The 18,837-nt window shown below is 42.8% G+C and overlaps 1 long non-coding RNA gene across 1 annotated transcript; it reads left to right on the forward strand.

Moving 5' to 3' along the window:
• The first annotated feature begins 7,066 nt into the window (after positions 1 to 7,066).
• On the forward strand, positions 7,067 to 15,002 carry LOC136793948 (uncharacterized). Its single transcript, XR_010840047.1, has 3 exons — positions 7,067 to 7,578; positions 8,195 to 8,312; positions 14,444 to 15,002. It is a non-coding gene; the product is annotated as an uncharacterized lncRNA (long non-coding RNA).
• The last annotated feature ends 3,835 nt before the right edge of the window (positions 15,003 to 18,837 follow it).

Below are 18,837 nucleotides of genomic sequence, written 5' to 3' on the forward strand. Positions count from 1 at the left end.
AAGGGACTATTTTTAAAGTATCTGTGAATCTGGTTTTTAATCCATGTTTCTCACTTGGGTGCTGTGTGAGTCACATGGTGAAAAAGGCACATCTGTGCAAGTTTCGTGAATATCTGCCAGCGAGCATGCTTGGAAGGCTTCAGTGACTTAGTTTATTACACCTTCAAAAGGATGCAGCCCCAAACGATCCCTGTTGGGATCAACCCACCCCTGCTACAGATCACTCTGACCCTGATGCTGCATGGCCTGTGGCTGCAGAATTAAACCCGGGTCGTGCTGACACTTTCCTAATCTGCTACCTTTATTTTTATTTTTCCCCAAATTCCCATGTTTCTTTAAAAGACATCCAGGGAGTTGCATGTTACCAGCACCCTCCCCAGGGGCTCTGGAATCCCCTTAGTTAAGGGAGCACCCTTGCTGTGCTCCTGGGTGAGTGTCTGTTTGACGGTAGATCGTGTATCACTGCTGCCGTGCAACAGGTTGCTCCCACCTTTAGCAACTTTTTCTGGGGACCTGTGGACCAGGAACTTGGGACGGACTCAAGAGTGCAGTTCTCACTTGGAGTCCCTCATGCAACTGCAGCCGGATATTGACCAGGGCTGTTGTCCCCCCAAAGCCCCCTGTGCTGGAGGTTGGGGTGGCCCGGTGCTGCCCATTGGCTGCGAGCCTGGCCGAGACGGCTGCCTGGAGCACCAGCATGTGACCCCTCCATGATGGCAGACTCTGCAGAGCTGGATGTCACCATGCAGCCAGCCCCGCCAGAGCCAGCGTCCTGAGCAAACCGCATTAGGGGGTGCACAGCCTTCTCTGTGCACTTTGGAAATCCTGTAGCTTCATGTCCGTCATAGCTGTGGTTGAAGCCATCACACATACAACCAGAAAGGACATAGACCCCACCCCACATTGGAAGAAGGGTCAAAGGATGTGGCGCCATTTTTCAACTGTGTTAGTCACCTCCCAAATTCAATAATGCCTTTTTGGGACCAAGCTGGCAGTGGGTCCTTTGTATTCTCACTGTTCTGCTTAGACATGACACAGTACCACATGGAGGAATTTTGTGCAAAGAACAACACTTTATCTTGATGTGACCGGCGTGTCAGATTGGGGGTCGGTATTTGCTAATCACAATTAAATTTTGTGTAGCAGATTTCTGACTGCGCATATAAATAGATTAGCTCTGGAGAAGGTTCTAATGATGCCCTAGACCAGTTTTTCTCTTAGGATATAAGCATGGAAGTGGGATCTGCCAGCCCTATACATCTTCTGAAGCATCTGTTTAAGAGTGTTCTGGTTCCGAGGCTCACTTATTTGTCCAGTTCTAGACTTGAGTTTTAAAGAAGACTTGAAGCAGAAGGCAGCTGATCTCCTGCTCTCTGTCCTCCGACGCCAGGGAAGGAAGGAGCTGGGGCGTCTTGGCGCCATCAGCCCACAGCGCTTCTCTTGGAGGCTTCATCTTGAGAAGCACATGCCTGAGACTCTGTCTGGAGAATCCCGTTCTCCAGGAAGCACATCAGAAAAATAACAGCTAAAGTACGCCAAGGGGAAAATGTGTTTGGGGCAGCCTCCTGACCCACCAGAAGGGTTCATTTATGTTTGTATTAAGCATGGTCCCACCCTCAAGCCAAGCTCCCTAACAGGAAGGTGGACAAGCTGGCTGAGGCCATGTGACATCATTTTCTGTTCTGGAGACCTCTCCCCATCCCAGTGCAAGAATGAGTCCAAACCAACCCCATAGAAACCTGTACCTGAACACACAGGGAACTCCATTGTTTACCATCCCCATTTGTCTGTGATCTCAAAGTTTCGGGACATAAACAGTAACTGCTCCCCATGGAAACTGACAGACCCATGTGTAAACAATCACAAGGTAACAGTTTCCACCGCTCAGTAAAAGAATACGAGTCAATGCCCTTTTCCATATAGGGTGTGTGTGTGTGTGTGTGTGTGTGTGTGTGTGTGTGTTTGCGTGCCTGTGCACACATACACAGAGGTGTATATACACCTACAAGCACACACGTGAGCACCCAGGGTGTCTAAGTAAGAATTTTTTTGACTGTCTGTTGATGTTTATTTGACGATCTACCTCTGACCCTTATTATCAGCGATTCCACTCCCTCTGTGACTTGGAGTGTCGTCCACAAACCTCTTTCCACCTGGGGTGAGGCCTTGCTGGATCCTGTGATGGTTATTTCCTTCCTCTGATTTTGATACCATTTCATTCTGTATGTGTGTAATTCTAAAAAGCATGTGTCTTAATTTTAGGTTTTCTGCGGACTTAACAAAAAGGGTACCAAGTTGTGTATAATCAGAAACATGTTTTTCAACAAATACTGGATGGTTAACATTTCTATGGTGATTTCTGACATTGCTGAGCAGAAGAAACCAGACAGGAAAGAGACATCCTGTACGATTCCGTCTCCTGAAGCCCCAGAACAGACGAAGGAAGTTTTGGTGGGATTGATGGAGGCGTGAAGAAGCTGTACATTAATAGAACTGTTCTGTATTGATGTGGGTTTGGTTACACAGGTTTGTGCAGTTGCCAAAATTCATCGAGCTGGATCCTTAAAAAGGATGCACTTGGGTGTATACAAATTACACTCCAATAAAATTGACTGGAAAAACAACTCCTGTGTCCCCTGTTTGTTGTGGGGTTAACTGAGGTGAGGTGTACACAGATCTCACACAGGGCAGAGCCTGGGACACGTTTATTGCTGTTGTTGTTCTTTTGCTCACTTACACACAACTACCGTCGGGCAAGTTGGCCTTGTGGGGGTAGGTGGGAAAGGCCATGACTGTCCTGCTGCAGGGCTTGGTCTAACGGGGGTGCGGTGGGGGGTGGAGGATGTGGGCAGCTCTGTTGAGAAGTTCCTTCTCCTTCAGGAGAGTCAGAACACACCGGGTGAAGTTCCCAGCCTCACGTATCCAATGCCCCTCCCGCTGCTCAGGTTCAGATGGTCCAAATCCATCTGTTAAAATGCATAACCTGCAGGACTCATTCTGATACCCTCTAGGTTGGAGGATGTCATTGGAAATTCGGGGTGAGGAGAGTGGGACTCCCCAGGTTAGAGCCTTGCGGGGTCCCCGCCACTATTCCTGTGCCCCTGTGCAGGCTGTAACTGGTAGACTGTGCACGTGCTTGCTGAATGAATCAATGATGTCATCAGTTTCAAAGCTTTCTAGTTTCTGTCTCAGCAAAGTGACAATTACCTTCTTTCCTTGAGTGCTGAGCATAAAGGTTCTAATAACTTTTCATCTTGGGACAAATAGATTTCCAGGATAGGCTATTTCCATTTTTTCCAGCTTTATTGAGGTATAATTGGCAAAAATTATATATATTGAAGGTATGCAGTGTGATGCTTAATACATTGTGAAGCAATCACCACAATTAAGCTAATGAACACATCTATCCTCACACAGTTACTGTTAGATTCTACGTATAAGTGAGATCATACAGTATTTGTCTTTCTGTGTCTGGCTTACCTCACTTAGCACAATGTCATGGGATCCACCCAAGTTGTTGCAAATGGCAGGATTTCCTTCTTTTCATGGCTGAATAATATTACATATTCAATAAGTTGAAATTCGCCATTTCAATTTATATTATTCATAGATGTTGGCACTTAGTATTCCCACAGAAAATAACCATGAATCCTTAAGCTATGCCTACAAATTTGTCTCATGTCAGAAAGTTTTGCTTTGTTTTATTTTGTTTTTTAAAAGACAGACCGGGGCTTCCCTGGTGGCGCAGTGGTTGAGAGTCCGCCTGCCGATGCAGGGGACATGGGTTCGTGCCCCGGTCCGGGAGGATCCCACATGCCGCGGAGCGGCTGGGCCCGTGAGCCATGGCCGCTGAGCCTGCGCGTCCGGAGCCTGTGCTCCGCAATGGGAGAGGCCACAACAGTGAGAGGCCCATGTACAGAAAAAAAAAAAAAAAGAGAGACAGACCAACAACTGGCTCACCAGGAGGACCTGGATTCCTGGCTGAGGACCTGATGATTCTGCTCTTCACCATGGATGAGAATCCAGTGGGTTCATGCCCTCTGTAGATCCTACATCAAAAGAAGAATTCATCCTTGATGCTGAAAATGGCATTATTTCATTCTTTTAATGGCTGAGTAATATTCCATTGTACATATGTTCCATATCTTCTTTATCCATTCATGAGATTATCATACTAAGGGAAGTAAGTCAGACAGAGAAAGACAAATTTGTATGATATCACTTATATGCGGAATCTAAAAAAAAATGATACAATGAACTTATTTACAAAACAGAAACAGACTTACAGAATTAGAGACTGAACTTAGGGTTACCAGTGGGGGAAGGGTGGGGGGGAGGGATAGACTGGGCGTTTGGGAATGACATGTACACACTGCTATATTTAGAATAGATAACCAACAAGGACCTACTTGTATAGCACAGGGAACTCTGCTCAACATTCTGTAATAACCTAAATGGGAAAAGAATTTGAAAAAGAATAAAAGAAATAAAAATAATTCATTTCTCGTGAACCCATGTGATCGTTCCCTTTGAAATGCGTTATCCGAAACGCCACAATAGGGACTTTGGTAAACAAAATTTTACAATAAACTTTCAATAAATAAGATACAGATGCTTTCCTCATGACGTATCTTTGGACATTCCCCAAGAACATGCTCAGATGTTGTAATATGTGGTTGCTGACACAATGTTTTTGTACATCAGCTTCCTTTTTGAAGGAATACACAGAGTCAGGATATACCCACTCCGAGGTGCTTTAGTCACAGGACAAATGAATTAACACTCACATGCAGATAAATCACTGCAGTGCTTTTTATTCTAAAGCATGATATTACTTTATAATATTTAGAATGACGGCAATTCTGCAATTTTGAGGTATCTTCAGCATCTATTGCACTTTACCAGAAAATGCATTTATTTCATGAATTCTACTAAAAGTATCTAAGGATGGCACCGTTTTCTGAAGAATCTATGGATGTTATCTAGAAAAGGCCTCTGTTTCTAGGACTTGCAGTCGGTAGTGGTGGAGATGTCAGCTGTTAAAATTAAATGAAAATACGTGAGCCACTTTCACTCCCACTAAAAAAAAAAAACAAAAAAAACAAAAACAGTGTTTTTTTCTGAATACATTAGGTTGTCTCTGCCTATGGTGTGAAGTTATCCGAATTCCTGTTCATCTCGTTCTGTCTCTCAAATAGTAACTCTGTTCCCTGATCTACATTTGGTCAATTAGAATAAACACAGTATTCAGTGTGAATTAAAATCTACAAAACCTTCATTGTGGCATCATTAAGACAGAAACATGTAAAAGAATAATATTTCAATCAAGAATAACATTGTGTTGTAGGAAGCACTTGGAGCATGATGTGACAGCTATCCCGAGGGACACAGTTTCTTTCGTTCGGTCTTTTGTTTAAGGAGGAAGAATGCTAAGCACTTTTATTTTAATCAGACTGTTTTCTGGGAAATTCAGCTATTCTTCCCACCTGTTTGTCAAAGAGATGGGTAAGTGTTATCAACCACACTGATGATACAGTTGGTCAAAAGTGCCTAAGACCAAGCTCCAGCTGTGCCCTACAATCTTCAAAGAGAAAGACAATCTAGATGAAAAGGAACATAGCCTGGTGATAAAATGCTGCCATGTAACTGAAGGAGAAATTAGGTCATAATGGAGAGTCCTAACAGATACTGAGAATTACCTTTGTCTGTAACCCACCTGACTTCCATCGATACTAACTTACGTTAGAATAGTCTTGACATCTCAGAGGAAATACCTGTGGTTTATCCTGTCTATATTGATTCCCTTGTTCTACGTATGGCATGAAGGTTTGTGGGAATGAATGTGAAATGTTAGAATACAGTTATCATGCCCTTTATAAATGTATTCTAACATTGTGCTTTCAAGTCCTTTATCTCACTGACATTCCCAAGACCAGTGTGGACCATGAAGAGATATCAACGTCTCTATAAGACAGAAGAAGATCCAGAACTTGGTGAAATTTAGTGACTTCCTTGGGACTCGTGGCTAGTGAAGTGCAGATTTGGGGGTTAGATCTAGTCTGTATGCTAATTCTTCTCTGAGTGGCACAGAGTACAAATATTTTTAAACCATATATTCTACTTGTTACTACACAGTATCAGAAGAAAAGGCAGTTTCCTTTTCACTTTAGGTTGTTAAGAAAGGAACTTTTTGAAATATATGCTTAATATGATTATCTCATATGGTGATTCGCAATGAATTTATAAATCTGTATGTGTTCCAGGGATCCAAGTCTGATTTTGTATATTTAAATATTCTATATAAGAACAATATCCAGAGTAGTCATCTAGTATATTTAGATTTTTTCCATAAATTTTACAACAATTCTGAACACCATTACCAAAAAACACCTAACTGTTCAGCTAAGGTGAAAAAATCTCCAGAAGGGCCTGAAATACAGCTCTACCATTCTCATGCCCTGCCCACAAGCCTATTTTCACTAGATGACTCAATCTCTCGGAAGACATTTTGGCTAAAAATGCAATCATTTTTGTTTATGATTTTTGTTTTGTTTAGGTCCAAGTTGAGCCTTTCGTCTGGATGACAGCAGTCTGGTAGACATGGAGGATGGGTCTTCTTTAAGGGAAAAAGCATTAGTTGAGAAAAAATATTAGGTGAATGACATACATCTGCAACATAGATATATGGATTTGCTACAAAATATCGTAAATACACTGCATTATCGTATGTCATTATAGCTGCATGCTATTACCACGTTGGCGTTGGAACCCCAAGCAATCAAGCATAACTGGAGAAGGGAAATCTGACTGTAAGTACACGTTTATTTAGGGTCGATGGGAAAGGACCCCTGCAGAGGTTCTGCCGGAGGCTGGAATGGTGTGTCCAGAGCCCCAGGGCCGAAGGTAACCGGGGAAACCTCTGCTCTAAAAATAAGAAACCAGTTACTTGGAGGAGAGATAAGATTGCAGAGCATGTGGAACGAGCTGATGAAAAACCTTGGAATGTAGCCCGAGCGACTGGAACTTCAGCAGACTTTTAACCTCAGGCTACATCAGGACAACTCAGTTTACTTTAAATAAAATGAATCATGCACAGTGGATATCAGAGGAAACCTGTAAACTGGAACAGCTTTCTGGAATGGGATGAAGAAACTGCCCTTGCTTCCACTGTGCCTCCAAGGAGAAGAGTGCACTTGATTTGGGGGCAGGGGCACTTAAAGCACTTAAAAGCGTAGAACAGAATAATTGAATGATAGGAAAATTACACTGAGTCAATGACATCTGAAGTACATAGATTGATGTAAATGGCCTTGTAAATGAGTTGGGAGTTTCAGAGGGGGCTGAGGTCCCAAACTGTAGCCAAACATCAGCCTGCCCTGGAGGCTCCGGTATCACAGTTCTTTTGGAAAATCAGGCAAAACCCCACAGGGCCCAGGACAGCAGCTCCTGCCCTAACAGAATCCTGAAAAATAAAGGAAAAAATGCTTGGAACTGGCTGCGATTTTGAGGATGATAGCAGGGAAGAGGAGAAAGGCGGATCCCTCAGCAGCAGCCGTGCCTGATCCAGGACATTTACAGGCAGGCTGTTTTCACAGTGGCCGTGGCCTGAGGTGTCTACAGGAGGAGCAAGTGTGCGCCTCTCTCTCTTAGAGAAGAAGTGTCTTTTCTTAGGAAAACAAAGCTGGGTGGGAGCTGCCTCTCACTCCCGCCCTGCGTGCCCCAACATGCACACACACACTCGATCCCAGCTCGGTGGATGGGAGAGCAACGGGACAGAAACGGTGTCACAGGAGAGGTGGCAAAGGGAGTAGGCTGGTGGGGGGCGGCCAAGGACTGAACCGGAGAAGCTGGGATCACTGGACACTTTCCAGGGGGCGCAGGGCGCGCCGGCCTGGGAAGCGGTGTGGGCAGGAGCTACTGTCCCCCCTCTTGCAAAAGATGAGATAGGTGTCCCCCTGGGGGATGCAGCCTTCCCTCCCGGTGGGAGGAGAGCTCCAGCCGGGTTTGGGTGGCCCCAGTCAGGCGTCAGGTCACAGCCTCCTAATTCACCTGCCTTTGCGTTTTTTACCCCAGACACACTCCCATAGAATCCGGGACAGATTTCCATGAATCCCAGGGAGAGGAGCCCTCAGGGGCCCGGGTTGGCGAGCACCTTTATCTGATGCCTGATGCCCTGCTCCTTGTTCTTGCCCAGGGATGTCTCGCTGCTATTCCAACATGCTGGCCACGGGGACCTTGGGTGGTGGTCATCCCACCTGCACAAGGGCCCGGATAGGCTTTGGCTGGAGTGTTGCAGTGGACATAGAAGAAAGGTGAGGCTACTTCCTCTGCCCCCACCCAGAAAAAAATCTGCACGTCTGTGTGTGTATGTGTCTATGTGTGTGTGTGCATGTGTATATACATGTGCCTATATGTATACATATCTGTGTGTGCATGTGAGTATACATATGTTTATGTGTGTGTGCATGCATGTGTATTCGTGCATATGTATATCTATGCACGTATGTGTATGTATCTCTGTGTGCATGTGAGTATATGTGTGTGCATGTGTATATGTGTGTAATGTATATTCATGTGTCTGTGTGCGTGTGTATATGTGTGCCCATATGTATGCATCTCTTTCTGTGTGTGCATGTGTGTGCATGCATGTGTGCGTGTCTGTGAGTGTATTCGTGCATATGTGTGTCTATGCACATATGTATATGTATCTGTGTGTGCACGTGTGTCTGTCTCTGTGTAAATGTCTATCTATGTTTATGTGTCTACACATCTGTGTGCAAGTGTGTGTGTGTGTGTGTGTGTGTGCACGCGCGCACATGGGTGGCAGGGGAGGAGGTGCAGGCAGGAATGATGTTATGCAATTTGCTGCTTGAGCACTGGTGTGTTCCCAGCAAACAGACACACTGTGCTGCTGGGCACTCAGCTCTCTGACCCCTGAGGTAACTTCCCCTCATACAAACACGTGAAGTGGGCCCACTCAGGAGCTACGGACACAGATCTTCCAATGGCATACAGACCTACAACTTTTTTTTTTTTTTTTTTGCTGTACGCGGGCCTCTCACTGTCGTGGCCTCTCCCGTTGCGGAGCACAGGCTCCGGACACGCAGGCTCAGCGGCCATGGCTCACGGGCCCAGCCGCTCCGCGGCATGTGGGATCTTTCCAGACCGGGGCACGAACCTGTATCCCCCCCTGCATCGGCAGGTGGACTCTCAACCACTTCACCACCAGGGAAGCCCCAGACCTACAACTTTATGACTAAAGAATGAATTCGTGAACATTCACAAAAAACTATTTTGAAATAACTTCTAAAACAATTAATAGGCACAGCTGAAGGTGACACTCTTTATGCTGCAACAAAATGTTACAGGACAGATACTCCTCACAGGGCTCTGACGTAAGGATGCTTCCCACACTGTCCTCCATTTATTTCTTTTATTACTACTGAGTCCTTTGGCCTTGGGTTTAATGACATGTACTTTTTATGTACTAGTTTTCCATTCCTTTTAAATCACAATCAGAATAGAAGCTGAAATGAGGAAAAATGGAAGGACTTCAGTGTTAGCCCCATAAGACCTTCAGAGACATGATCCAAGTTTGAATATTGTTGTCAAGAAACAAGATGGTACCATCAAGAAGAGTTTATGTTTGCAAAACCTGGCATCAAAGGTTATTTCTGTTTCTTTAGTTTCTACATAAAATCCAAGAGTAAATTTATACGGGCTTTTAAAGGGGCAGATCTCGTATTTACTAGAAGCCTGGAGAGGGTAAGTGTATGTAGGAAGGGGGCCACGGTGGCCTCAGGACCCAGCAGACTCATGTCACATCTCCTCACACGTCATCCGGAGAAAGCAGTTTAATTCCAGTGCTTTTGGCTGAGCGCACAAACTACCGGCTCTCTTTAAAAGACAAAGCAAAGAAAATCAGGCTGCTTCCTGTGTGGCCTTTCGCATGGGCAATGCCCAGGTGGAAGTTTCTGCAAGGTCTGCTTTGCCATGCCCATGGTCTCTGCTCTCTGCTCCCAGCAAGGCCTCAGTCTCCCTCCTCAGTGCTCCCTGTGTGTTTTGGGATGGGGGCCCCATAATCCTACCTGCTGCCCCCATAGAACCCCAGCTCACCACAACGTTGGACTTGCCACTTGGGGCTGAAACCTGGTCTCTTAGCTCTGGTCTCCAGAGTCTAAACCAGGCCAGACTCAACAGACCCCCTCCAGTGAAAGTTTGAAAGCCAAGTGAATAAATTAATGAATTAAGGGGTGTCAAATTAATCAAGTCTCGGGAGTTTGGCTGTGAGGTGGTGACCGTCTTGCAGTGCTATTTAGGGGCCAGCTTTCAAGGGCGTTGTGTCTCCGCAAAGAAGGTTCTCCTGGAGCTCAAAGTTAACCCCTTCTGTCAGGGGAAAAACATTTGGGAAACTCCATCCTGTGTCCCTCCCTGGAAATTTGCAATGGCGTTCAACAGATTTGAGGGCTTAAGAATTCCTCCTATTGAAAAAGTCTGCTAAGCATTGCTGTAGTTAGTGTTTCTCAGATTTAGTTGATCATAGATACTTTAAAAAAAAGCATCTCCTAATATCCCCTGGAATTAGCTCCCATGGAAATGACAGGAAATGATATGGTATCATATATGAGGGCTTTTAACTGAGATGTGGTTTGAGTCCTGGGTCTGCAGCCTCTCAGATGCTGGGTGACCTTTGGTGTGACACATAACTTCTCAAAGGCTGTTTCCTTTAAGTAAAACGTGTAAATAATCCAGTGTTAGAAACAACACATGGAATATTCTATCACAATGCCTAAAACACAGTAACCGTTCAATACAATGAATGCCAGGGCAGAATAGGGCTTCAGAAAATGCTGAAACTTATGTGACAAAAGAGGCAATTTTTTTTTTTTTTCTTAAGCCAATTGTATGAGGGCATCCAGACAGGCTGTCCAAACAGGATCCATAAATCCCCACTGTCTAGATCAGGATTCTAATTTCAGCTGTTCTGAAAAATACTAATATGTCAATTATTTGGTTTTCTTTCATTGATTCTAATAAACACCTAAGCCAACTAACAGAGGATTCCAGAAAACAGGTCCCAACACACTTGGAAAGTAAACAGCATATTCATTAGGAATTCCATACTTTGGATGGAGCTCAGAAGACTCCAGAGGCAGAATTCAAAGAAGGAGAATGGTCGCAGTTTGTGAGTCAAACATAAAGATGGCAGAATGTGCAAATCAGGTCATCAATTTTTTCACTGGGGAGATTAGATTTTAACCTGTTTTCAAAAAGACTTTGAACTTGTGCAATAGAAATAACTCTCTCCCCACAAAAGGAAAATTTTTTTCCATAAAATGCAAAAAAAACCATATAAGCAATTCCTATTTAAAACTGTATCAATTCAGGTTTTATTTGCATTCTAAATAAGAGTTTGAATTGGGTATTCATAGTGTTCTGTACCTGGAATTTGAGCCGATTTTAATGCTATTCCTGGGCTTTGGTGATAGGAGAGGACAGCTTTATTTTCTTCCATTTATTTGGAAAGATCAGCTCTATACTGCAAAAGTGATCATTCTGTTTGAGATCAGCATTCTTTGGGGAAGTTAAATCAATTATACTTCTATTATGTCTACACCAACATGATTTAGCTGTAACATGGACACACATGGAAAACAAGAGGCTCTGATTAAGGCATCAGATTTGGGTGGTGGAAAGAAGAGAATTCCTCCTTTTCTAGTGAAACCTCAACCTTTTCTGAAAAGCACTGAGCATTACATTAACGAAATGCCTTCAATGTACAGTTTTTATATGGAGAATTACTTTGACTACAAAAGAGCCATTTCTTTGGATTCATGAAATAATAGGGACACCGGCAATCCGATCATTCTTGTGACTCGGGTCTGCACGCTTCCATGTCAGAAACTGCAATTTGCTCTTATTGGGGCCTAATGATACTGCCCTGAATTAATGTACCTGCAGAAGGAATTCTGAATATGAAAAATTACGGCTCCTGTTTGCTCTTATCTGCAATTTCACCTGAATTGTTAGTGGGACAGCCTCAGGTTTCTGGTGTGCGTCTGAAAAGTCACACAGGCTACAGAACCCAGACGCTTATCACCAGACCCTCAGCTTACTGTGGACTTGCTTAATAGCTGCCAAGGCAATGGGGACAAGGGAATGAATTTTTTTTCCCCTTTCCAGACTTTTAACTTTTTCTTTCTTTTTTTAAATTGAGGTATAGTTGATTTACAATGTTGTATTAATTTCTGCTGTACAGCAAAATGATTCAGTTATACATATACATACATTCTTTTTTTCATATTCTTTTCCATTCTGGTTTATCACATGATATTGAATGTAGTTCTCTGTGCTAGGACCTTGTTTGTTTATCCATTCTCTATGTAATAGCCTACATCTGCTGACCACAACCTCCACTCCATCCCTCCCCCAACCCCCTCCTCCTTGGCAACCACAAGTCTGGGGAACGAACTTTAAATTAAAATACAATGACCATACAGCCAATTTCCTCAGAAACTAAGGGAAGGAAGGACCTCTATGTATAACAGTGTGGTGGTAGTGTTTACATTTTCATAACTTTCACATAAAGTAATCATTTCCCACACCATCACTTTGTGATAGTGTTAATGTATTCTGACTCCCATTTCATGAATGGATGGGGACGCTTAGATTGTAGTGTCCTGTGGTTAGACAAAGTCTTCAGGATGAAGACAAAAACCCAAGTATCGTGCCTTCTTGTTCAATGCTTTTACTCGATTACATAGTCATAGCTCATGAAATGAAAGAGATGGAAATTATTTTACCAGTGGCCAAGTGGATGAGAATGCAGCTTAAGGACAGGTCATAGGTTGCTGTCCATCACTAAAATGTAAAACTCTTTCTGCTGGGATCTTTCTTCTCTAGACACCAACAACTATTGTAGAGCCTAGGGTCTAGTTTACGTTTTTTAAAAAGCCACTTATCAAAATATAAAGCATCATATGATGGAAAAAAAGATTTTTTTCCTGAAGTTAGTGGCTGGCTGGCCCTGAGAAAGAGAGAAGCTGAATCTCTATAGAGGCTAAAGCATAAAGGCTTGTAGACAGAGGAGTAGAGGTGAGTGGGACAGTTAGGAAGATATTTACGCCCTGTCCTGACAGAGAGGACGGTCCTGGAGAGCTGACCATGGAAAGGCCTGAGAGAGAAACTCCACCCTTCGTGCTCTCACATCCCTATAGGGCAGATGTCTGCCTTCTGTGGGGTGAGCACAGACGGGCAGGGGCCAAGGTGGGGTGGGGTGTCCCTCAGATACCCCTGCCCTGGCTCAAATTTGTCCCGAATGACACCCAGCCACCCCTTGTGCAAAGAGGGTGGGATCAGAGGACTTTCTTGAGCACTTCTGTGTGTCACGTACCCTTCCAGGGTTTTAGCTGCAGCATCTAATTGAGAATAACGCCAAGATCCCGAGATCTGGAAATAGCCTGCGCTGGCAGAGGTGGTATTTCTGTCCGTGTAGCAGTAGTGCAATCAAGGGCTCATGATTTAATCCATCCAAACTCCAGTTTCCAACTTAAAATGAGGAGGATAGGGTTAACTCCCTCCCAGGGTTATTGTGAAGACAAAAGGAGATAATGCATGTGATTAATATGGGCTCACCCTTAGCCGCTTCTGTTTATTGATACCGTTGTATTAGTAAATCATCACTTTAATTGAAGGAGCTAAGTGTAAAAGCATCCTCAATCCGAAGAAAATAAACGTCTCATCTGAGGGCATGCTTCTGCTTTAGCGTGGTGAGAGAGGACCAGGGCTAGATGGATCTCTTGGTTTTGGAGACAGGAGGATAGTTTTCAGATAGTCATTGAAGTGAACTAGGAACACTTGAGGTTGGCAGGGGACCTTCGTGCTGTGGGAACACAGTAGAGGGAGGTTTTGAGAATGGCTGAAGGTACACGTTTTTGAATTTCACTTACCACTCCTCTGCAGTACCGGATCCCTTCTGTGTGAAATACACACGTGAGATCCCAAGCAGAAAGCTGGGCTATTGTTTTTTGGTTTGGGGCAGAGAAGCGTTGTGATGTTGGTTCTATTCCCTCATCTTTCAATTCCATCATACTCTCAACCCCACGTGGAAGGACCAAGTTTGTTCCCATCATATCTGTGTACCAAGGACAACATCTGGCTTAGCTACAGGCTCTACAATATTCGTTTAATAGATGTTGAACAAGTTCTCATCACTGTAAAGACAGTTTCTAAAGCCAGATTTTATCATTCCTTGACGAGGTCCAAAAATATTTGTTTAGAAATAAAGGTATACGTTAGCCTAAGAGTGAGATTCCCATAGGGACAATCTTCAAATCTATTTTATGTTAGAACTATTGATTTCTGCAGACTAGATTGTAATCTCTTGGAGGGAAGTGATTGGGTTTTTTCATCTTTGTTTCATCGAAGTGTGTGTTACACGCAGTGTTTTTCCACATGGACCCTTGAAAAACCTTCCTGCCGTGAGATGAAATTTGACCTGTTGAAAAGAATCAGGATTGATGGTCTTTGAAGAGAATGAAGACCAAAAGTTTAAGAGGATCTGACTGAGGCATAGAATGACAAAACAATTGGTATATTTTGTCAAAAGTTTTCAGCAATATGTGAACAAAACAGTAAAAATTGCTCTAATTCTGTACTGAGTTTGTTGAATTAATTACAGCACTTACAATTAAATACATTATTTTTTATTCTAATGAATGAAACTTTAATGAACTGAACCTGTCTTAAATATCTATGATTTTTAGTTGAAAGTTGCCCATGACATTACACTTCCTATGGATTTTCCTTTTGTGAATGTTTTATCTACTTAATAAAATTTTATCATATGAAAATGTGTACATGTGTAATTGAATCTTTGTTAGTTTTTCTAATATGTGATGCATCAGTAAAAGTGAATTTAAAAATTTGTTCAAATTAATAATTATGAAGTTTCTGATTATTCATTAAATCTCTTAATAAATGCATACCATTATTAACTCCATTAATACATGTTTATGGCCTCCTAAATACACTCACTTACTGAGTAATATTAAGCTATTTGTCAGGTTATTTTCTCTGAAGGATTTGAAAATAACATTGACTGAGTTGTGACTCTTTAAGCTCTGAGGAGAACCAAGTTTAAAGTTTAAATTCCTACCTCCTTCCTCCAGTACATACAATATATGGAGCTGTTTTTTTTTTAAATTTTTATTTTAAATTGGACTGTAGTTCATTTACAATGTTGTGTTAGTTTCAGGTATACAGCAAAGTGATTCAGTTATACCTATACATGTATCTATTCTTTTTCAAATTCTTTTCCTATTTAGGTTATTACAGAATATTGAGCAGAGTTCCCTGTGCTATACAGGAGGTCCTTGTGGAGTTTTTTTTTAACCAAGCTGCTTTTTGACTTTTCAAGTCATTTTTTGGAGATTGTTTAGTTATTGAATCATAGCTTTTTGTTTTTGTTTTTTTAAAATCAATTTATTTATTTTATTTTTGGCTGCATTGGGTCTTTGTTGCTGCATGCCGGCTTTCTCTAGTTGCGGCGAGCAGGGGCTACTCTTCTTTGTGGTGTGCAGGCTTTTCATTGCGGTGGCTTCTCTTGCTGCGGAGCATGGGCTTGGGGCGAGCGGGCTTCAGTAGTTGTGGCACGTGGGCTCAGTAGTTGTGGCTCGCAGGCTCTAAAGCACAGGCTCAGTAGTTGTGGTGCATGGGCTTAGCTGCTCCGCAGCATGTGGGATCTTCCCGGACCAGGGCTCGAACCCGTGTCCCCTGCATTGGCAGATGGACTCTTAAACACTGCACCACCAGGGAAGTCCTGAATCATAGTTTTTAATTCCAGTGAAGCAAGTCACTTGCTCCTTAGATGCTTGTCAAAGGCAGGCTGAAGTTATATGGACCCTTTGCAGCGGGAACCGATTTTGTAGACGGCTGCCCTCGGCAAACGGGCTGAAGATAACAGGGCAGAGGTAAGCTGTTTCCAACAGATCCACTCAGAGGCTCACTGCTGTCTTTGTAGGACCTGCCTGCTGGGAACTACTGCAGTCTGGATCAGTTTTACTGTTACTGCTTCATACCTCTTAAAGAATTGGTGATGTTGATTACTACAGAACGGCGACTGGGCAGCCACTGGGGCAAGTTACTGATGTAGGAGTTACTACTATTGTTTCTTTTTTTTTTTTTTTGCGGTAAGCGGGCCTCTCACTGTTGTGGCCTCTCCCATTGCGGAGCACAGGCTCCGGACGCGCAGGCTCAGCAGTCATGGCTCACGGGCCCAGCCGCTCCGCGGCATGTGGGATCTTCCCAGACCGGGGCACAAACCCGTGTCCCCTGCATCGGCAGGCGGACTCTCAACCACTGCGCCACCAGGGAAGCCTACTACTATTGTTTCTTAAGCATCCTAATGAGTTTAGTGCATATGGCGACCCTACTAGGTCCTTAAAAGGTATGTGACTTACAGACTTTTACATCTACATCAGCAATAAGCTCATCAATGTATGTAGATTATAATATGGCATTAACTTTTTCTTACCCATTTACGTGGACCATAGCATGGCATTCATTTTTGTTTTGTGTTTCCACTGTACCCAGACACTCTGTAGAAAACTCATATCAATATTGGGGCAGGTGATTAAAAGGTACAAACTATTATATATAACATTAGCTACAAGTATATATTGTATAGCACAGGGAATCTACCAAATATTTTATAATAACTACAAATGGAGTATAATCTTTAAAATTTGTGAATCACTATATTGTACACCTGTAACTTATATATTATTGTACATCAACTATACTTCAATACAAAATTTTAAAAATACAATGGCAGAAAAACGACTGAAAAAAAGTAAAAAAGGAAACTCATATCTATATTTTAAGGCATCTAAATTTATATTGATCTATTTGTACCCATAGTTATATTTTATTGTAAAGCATTCATACCTGGGAATAGATTAACACTGAAATTATCCCATATTTTTATTGTGTTTTCACTGTGTCTAGGTAGGAATGTCTTCCATCTCAGCTTTAGGAAAAATAATATTTCTATATTTTCTGGATTTCATCCAACTGTATGAAATTGAAAACTGGAGCCACTCAAGTTGTCAAGTTTTCCTATGTTCTCACAATTGGAAATAATAGTTTATCACTTACAACTGGGAGTAATAGTTTATAGATTATAGAATGCCCCTCTCAAGGAACTCCTCAACGTTACCAGAACCAAGTAAGGCCTTCGAGATGTAGCCGTTCTACATTATTTACACTTACATGGAAATTAAACTCTGGTTCGAATGTTTTCCTACATACATACTTATGGAGGTTCGTTTATCTCTGGAACAGAATCTGGCTAGCTGTACAAAGCTAGGGCCATCTTCCCAGAACCTGCAGAAATTTTAGTTCAATTCTAACAATGAAAAAAGGCTGCAGCTGAGTCATTTGTGGTTATTGTTTGTATTTTTTTATTGTCAATATAAATAATTTGGTATTTTTTCCTCCCCCAACAAAATAATGCATGTACGGACACATAGGCACAAATCAGACCAGAGTCACCAGGTGACTGACAGGTGACTTTAGCCACATGGAATTAAAGGTAGGATCAAGCTGCCAGTCCCAACTATTTCTACTGTTGACGGAGGGCTGCCCTTCCATAGAGAAGCCAGAGACCCTTAAGCCAAGAAGTTACTTTTCCTGCCTCACCAGGCTTTACTTAATCTCTGTGGGCCTCAGGTGATTTATCCAAGACATGATACCTATCTCAGAGGCTTCTTGCAAGAATAGAGTGAGTTAATATATTGAAAACAATTTGAACAGTGCCTGGCATGCAGTAAGTCTTGTATTTGTGTTGGCTATTCATCTCCCAAATAATCATAATCATAATCATAATGACAGTAATAATAAAACTACTCACCATGTCAAAATTATCCTGGATGGTTTAAAATATAAATTTAAATCATATCACTTGAACAAGTATTATGTAACACATCTGCTTCCATTTTTAATGGCAAAAGATTTTGCGATTGACGGTATCTTGCTAACTCATGTGAGTGGTTTCACATACTCTTACTCATTTAATACGGCCGGGGGGGGGGCTGTTTCTTGACATTTCTTACACCTCAGCAGTTCTGCGGGCATTTTCTGTGGGCCTCTAGCGCACAGACAGCAGACCACACAGATCGTTTCAGGAGCTCCTAAGGTCATCCACTCTTTCTCTCAGGCTTGGCAAATGGAACTTAGGGCCCAATTCTGGGACGACTCTCTCTTCTAGAATGATTCCTCTGTCCTTCTGGAGCAGAGCCATTCCTGCCTTTTACCCTGCTTTGAAAATTATTCTTTCTGAATAGGATGCACTACAAATGTCCCATGCTGACTCTTAGGTTGCTCAGAGAAGTGAGAGGCCAGATGATATCCATTAGACAGAAAGTAATGGTGACATTTAGTAAGAGTACACTGGGCTTCTAGTAATTCAGAGTGCTTAAACTGCATTATTACAATTTGGGCAGAATTTACCCTAAAGGACTGAGAGAATTAAAATGCTGCAGATATGGACATTGTAATGCATTTCTTCTTTCAGTGTGGATGTGTGTGCTTAAACTGGCCTGGCTATTTGAAATACAAACAAAATAAGATTCATCTGGGGAGGTGAAATGTAAACTAAGTGTTAACATGAGCCATGAAGCTACAGTAGGGGTGCTTGGCTGGCCTGGGGGTGGGCAGGGCTGAGAGTAACTTCCTCCTCTGAGGTGGGGAGGCCCCAGGGTAGACTGTCCAGGGGAGAGTGTGGAGCTGTCCGGGGCGGTGGGGAGGCATCCGTGATGTCAGATCTGCGTGCTTTAT

Source organism: Kogia breviceps, chromosome 3 (assembly GCF_026419965.1).
Source record: "Kogia breviceps isolate mKogBre1 chromosome 3, mKogBre1 haplotype 1, whole genome shotgun sequence".
Classification (NCBI taxonomy): Eukaryota; Metazoa; Chordata; class Mammalia; order Artiodactyla; family Physeteridae; genus Kogia; species Kogia breviceps.